This window comes from Lipotes vexillifer, unplaced genomic scaffold, assembly GCF_000442215.2.
Source record: "Lipotes vexillifer unplaced genomic scaffold, Lipotes_vexillifer_v1.1 scaffold487, whole genome shotgun sequence".
Classification (NCBI taxonomy): domain Eukaryota; kingdom Metazoa; phylum Chordata; class Mammalia; order Artiodactyla; family Lipotidae; genus Lipotes; species Lipotes vexillifer.
In genome coordinates this window covers 2,882,396-2,888,441 of record NW_006782062.1, presented here as the reverse complement: position 1 = coordinate 2,888,441, position 6,046 = coordinate 2,882,396, and positions in this window count along the sequence as shown.

The window sequence follows — 6,046 nt, the reverse complement described above, 5'->3', positions numbered from 1 at the left end:
TACACACTCTCTGGTGTCCCTTTTTCTGAAATGCTGGCCAGAAATACATGGTTTATCTTACCATTTAAGAAGCAGCTACAGATCTTCAACTGGGGCCCCATCTCAACGCAAGATGGAGAACTTAAGAGGAAAAAATCGGAAATTTACATCTGCATAGGTCACTTCTTCAAATTTTGACTCCCTTCCCCCATCTGTCTGCTTTTGCTAAGTTTTCAGGTTTTCAGGTACTTGTCTTTTGTGCTTTGTACAGAGTGTTAGCTGTAATCACTAAGAAATAGGCTATACCATCTTGGCCAGCAGCAGAATTCAACTATTTGATTGTTTTTTCAACTTTTCCTATATATTTTTCATTTTATCTTATTCTTTTCTTATAGGTTCTATTTCTTCTTTTCATCTAATTATTTGAAGCAAAATTGTTTTATTTTCTCTATCACAATGTTCTATGATCTCAAGTTACTGCCTATGGTGAATTCTTACCCTGCTTATTTCATAATTTTGTATTGTGAGCTCATCTTGAGTCAAAATCTTTTGGAATCCTTTGCAAACTGGGCTGTGAAAGTAGTCCTTCAGAGTGGCTTTGTATTTGCTTCTCCAGAGGTCCCTGGTGACTCACTAGCCAGAGATAATTTATATGAAGTTTCTCAGTATCATGATTTCTAGACCACAAAGATGGTATAATTTGGATGTTAATTTGTCAAGGAGATTTTGTTTTCATTTCCAGCAAGAGCTCAGGCAAATGCAATCTTTCTTGACATCTCCCTGGGCCAATAAGCAGTTTGTCTAGTCTCTTTTTCACAAACATGCAGCCAATTAGCAGACCATAGCAGTGAAACAGTGGAGAATAGATTTGAAAGCAGAGAGTGATTAACATCCTCTATAACCCAAAGCAGCTGAGCCCCAGTAAGGCCCCTTGATTCTTTTAGGCAAGTCTCAGGAACTCATCTTTTCTTACTATCTTTCTGCATTTGCCACTACCAACCTGTCACTCTGTGTTCTCTTCCCTCATACCAGCCATGGACTCATTTCCTCTTCCATCAGCTGGAGAGAATAAACACCTACTCTGTTTATTTCACAGTGTCATTGTGAATTAGGATACTCAGAGTGTCAATAGCCACACAGTCCCCAAACCAGTATGAAAAGACAGACTTGAACTGAAAGGAAACTGAATTTTTTAAGGTTATCTTTGCTATCCCAGTGATGCAGACCACCGTGAAGTACAGTCCAGAGGGAAAACAATAAGCAAATCCAAATTATGGTGCACATTTATCTCTACTTTCCCTGATGCATATAGATGTCATTGACCTTTAATCACTGGTCAAACCATAAGTTGTTTTGCAATTTTTTGGGATCTTTCAAGACTGGGGGTTATTATTGGGGGACAATTTTCCTTGAATCTCAATATTTCTGCAGATCTTGTTTGCAGAGATATTGACTTCCCTTTGTTCTGAACTATCTTTTTCAAGGATATTCATATAGCAAACAGCCTTGAAATGTACATGCATCTTCCTCTAGAGCAAAGATGAGGTTTGCTTACTGCCTTGAAGATAGAGGTAGTGTTTCCCATTAAGCAAAGGGCAGGCATGCTTACTGTCCAGTTAGTATAATAAAGAAAATGTCTCTCCCTGAAGCAAAGGTCAAGCATGCTGACTGCATATTATACAAGATTCAGGTTCCCTAACAAACCCTGTTCTTCTGTAACAAACCCACTGCATTCACAGGTATTGTTTGCCCTCTTCAAGACATCCCATGAGAACTTGGGCTTGGGAACTGGCGCAAAAATGCTCATTCTCTGGCATCTGCTACTGCTGTGAGTAACATAACTGTCCTTTGGCTCTGGCTCAGTCTCAACTCTACTAGCATCCTTGAAACCATGGCAGGCTAACCTGTTAGCTTGCAAGTAGAGTAAAATCTTGGACCGTCAGAGTCCTTGGCAGTTATATAAGTCTTTCTATGCCTGCGCAATGCTTCCATGGTATTTATTTCTCCAAGGGTGATGGTTGCCATGTATCCACATAGCAACTGGGCAAGGGCCAATTTACAGGTCCTCTCCAGGTTCTATCCCAGAACTGTGTTTCTTAATACAAGTACATAGGTGCCAAAGGTGGTCACTGGTTTCTTTGTTTCATCCTCAGTTACACATATTTCTCTTTGATGTGCATAAACTCATATATCTCAACAGCTGCAAGCAGAAGCAAACACAAACAGATTATATTCTATGGCTACTGTACACATCTATGCTAAGCCTACACAAATGCATTAATAAACCCCACTTGACATTAAGGATGTAAAAACCCCATGTAAGGCCATCTATAAATATAAAGTTTTATTATTATTACAAGAGCTAAGGTTAGCCACCCCTGAGCTACTTATTAGAATTTCCTCATTCCTGAATAGAGCTTTAGTTAAATCAGTGAGCACTCAGCTAAAACATTTGTTAGAGATCAGTAAACAGAAGTTTGTTTCCTCTGTCAAAGGCTAAAAGGGACCAGGGACCATGTTTAATCTGTAGATAGAAAGTATCACTGTGCCTCTCTATTTTGGTTGTATTTCCCTGACAATTTGGTTACTAAGTTGTTAGATTTCAGAATTGACTCTTGATTGAGTCCACTTGGTCTAGCAATGCATATTAAATTAATGAACAGGAAATGAGTTAACTTAAATTCCCTGGCTATCTTATTTTTCTTTTGTATTATTTACATGGTATCAAAATCTGTTCCAGTTACTACAGATGCATAACAAATTACCCCCAAATTCAGTGGCACAGAACAGTAATGAGTCATTCTCACTGATACTGTGGGTCAGGAATTTGGATGGGGGCAGAATAGGCCCAGCTGGTCTCTGCTCTGATGTCTGGAGCTGCCGATGGAAAACTCAAAGGCTAGGAGCTGAAACTGTCTGAAAGCTTCTTCACTGATGTTGGGTGTTTGGTGGTGACTGTCTACTGGGGGCCGTGTTTGCTCTCCACATTGACCTCTCCATGTGAGTTAGTCTGTGCTTCCTCACAGCATGGCAGCTGAGTTCTAAGGGCAAGTGTCCTAAGAAAGGGAACAGACAGAAGCTGTATCATTTTCATGACTGAGACTTGGAAGTCACATAGCATCTCTCCTGCCACATCTACTGATCAGAGAACTCAAGTCTGCCCAGATTCAAACAGAGAATATACACCTCAACTTTTAGTGAGAGGATGTCAGTCACATTTAAGAAATTCATGTGGGATTGCGATATGTATATTGGTGTGGTCATCTTTGGAAAATACGATCTGCCACAGTATTGCGGTGAATTCTCACAATAATCTTACAAAACAGATGCTTTCATATTCTTCACCTGATAGATGGAAAATGGATTTTAGGCAAGTGAAGCAACTTGACCAAGATAACAACCATTGGTGAACCAGTGCCCACCCTTAACACACATAATGCCTAAACACTTGATCATAAGAACAACCATTAGTAAACTTACCCATATTTGAGTTTTGTTTAGACTAAGAATTCCTCCTCCCATAACCAGAGATGATTTTGGTCTGTACCCAGAGCCACTGCTTTCAGGATGCTGTTGACCTTTCTAGTTGATCTGGCCATTTTCCCAAGTTTCAATGTGTAACATCTGGCACATGACCTGCCCTTTTAAAGTTCTTATTTTAACAGCTTCTGGGACTGTATTGGCTTGGTAGAGGAGCCTAGACGGTCTCCTACAGCGTGGTGGCAACATGAGTAAGCTCTGGAGGCAGATAAACAGGGTTTAAATCCTGGCTTTAACACTTCCTGTTTTAATACAGTAAATGCATTACTTAACTGCAAAGCCTCAGTTTCTTAACTACTGAAATGGAGACAACAGTATGCTTCTAGAACCTGGTACAGAAGTGGCATATTAATAGAAATACACAAAGTACCACTGATACCTGACTCCATATTTTTAAGCAGCATACTAGGAACTTTGGTCTAATTATAACTAGATGTTTTCAAGTGGTGCCACGTGAGCTCTTACAGATACATCACCATGGATGCCCCCCTTAGCTTCCTCTTCTGATCCAGATGCCCCCCCCTTGGCAGATGCCTCCAGAAGTCACCTGAGGGCCATGCCTCATCAGTACTTCAGTTATAGGTGCTCCCCCAGGAGAAGACTGTCTTCTAATGAGACAGTAGCAGCAATCCTTCAGGATGCCTGAGAGGAGCAATATTCAAGTCCCCCACCATTCTACTTAGGTCACATAGGAGAACAGTTTCTTCTGCTTTTGCTACTAATTTCTCTCTCCAGGGGGCTTGTACCATCAGTCTTTGGAGCCAGGATAGAACACTGCCCACTACCATAACCATCCCTCCTCCCTCACCCAAACATTCCTTCCTCTTCCTTCAACCAAAAGCAAAAATACATACAACTTATGCAAGTTCCTTCTTCTCAGATCCATCCATGGCTTTACAGACTCTCCTGAGTTGCAATAGTCACGCTACCCTTTACATGCTCACTCTTTTCTGCCCTTCCTACTCTCTGATTTTATATCCTGGTCAGTCTCTCTCATCTCTTGCCTTTCTCTTTGTCCTCTGTGTTTGTAAAGCATGATATATCCGGGGCGGGGGCGGGGGGGGGTTAGCTTCCATTAGCTGCTTTCTGTAAGGGGAGGTGTTGGCCTGGTTGGCCCACACTGTGTACCCAAATTTTATTATTTAGATCCTCCCCGTGAAGCAATCAGATGTAACATTATCAGGAGGGGTCTTTAACTGCAGATTTCATTTAAAAACTAAATAAAAAAGAATGCATTGAGAATGACTCAAACCCCATTGTGGAAAAAGAACTATAAACAATTCACACTTGAATAACTTAAGCTGAATGTTATTTGCAGCTTAGTGTATATTTAATTCAATGTAGGGCTGATGATAACTTACAATCCCTCATCACTAAGAAATTTTTCATAACCCTTGGCCAGGTGTGGCTGAGGGGAGTATCTCTGCCATGGTCCTATTTACATGTCCTTCTTTCAGATCCATTGCCCCATGCTGAGCCCCTTTCTGTATGTGTCTGTGTCTCACTCTGTCTGGGTTTAAGTGGCCACTCTCCCGTGTCAAGACTTAATGCCAATTATTTAATGCCATCTCTCTATCTGTAACTACTCAAAGCTCACTTTTAATTCAAATTCCTCATCAACTCGAGTTTTCAGAGGTTGCTTTCTCCAAGTATGTTCTACAAACTGCTATCTCGGGCTGCCTGCTGCCATAAATAGCACTCAGGCTCTACATCCTGTGCCACAGCAAAGAGAAGTGTTGTATAGCCCCAGGCATTTTGGTAGGAAGAGAGCTACTTCCAGTTTGGATAGTAAAAGAAAAGCTTCCCTTGTTGCCCAGATCTCTGATACTTCCTGTGTTTCCATGGCAAACTTCCCTCCCCTGGGTGCAGCTGCTTGGGAGGGTTGGGAAGAGAAGAATTATTAACCATTTTGTTCCCACAACATACGTTTTATGCTTTCTCTTTTCCCTGCACACTACATTTCACTTTCTGTCCTTGTTCCCTTTTTAAGCACCCCCATCTCCATACACACACGCTTTTTTTCAGCTCTCTCAATGTGTGGGGTTACTCACTTAACCCCAGAAAACCTATCTTTTTGGCAGTAAAATACTGGATTCATAGCAGTGCCACTAGAAAAACATTTTTTTTAAATAAGTCCTCTGTTTTTAGAATGAGTAGGTCCTTGAACCCCTAAGCCAGGGCTGTTGGTCACTCCAGGAAGTCACCTTCAGCTGTAAAAAACAATGCATATAATGAGGACAGTATTTTTAGCATTTTGAATATATATTCCCCCTTAAATTATGCTCCTCCGCAGCTCTGGCATCCCAGCTTAGCCAAAAAGCTTATTGCTCCAAGGAATAACAGGCCATTGATCATCTTTGAGTCATAAATCTGACGTTTACAAATCCACATCAAGACAACCATTATGAAAGCCAAGCTTTGGGTAGAGAGAAAAAAAAAAGAAACAAAAGAAAATCACTCCACGTTGCCCTCACCTCATTTAACATAGTAAGAGCCAGACCTGGCCCACCAGGGTGGGGGGGGGGGG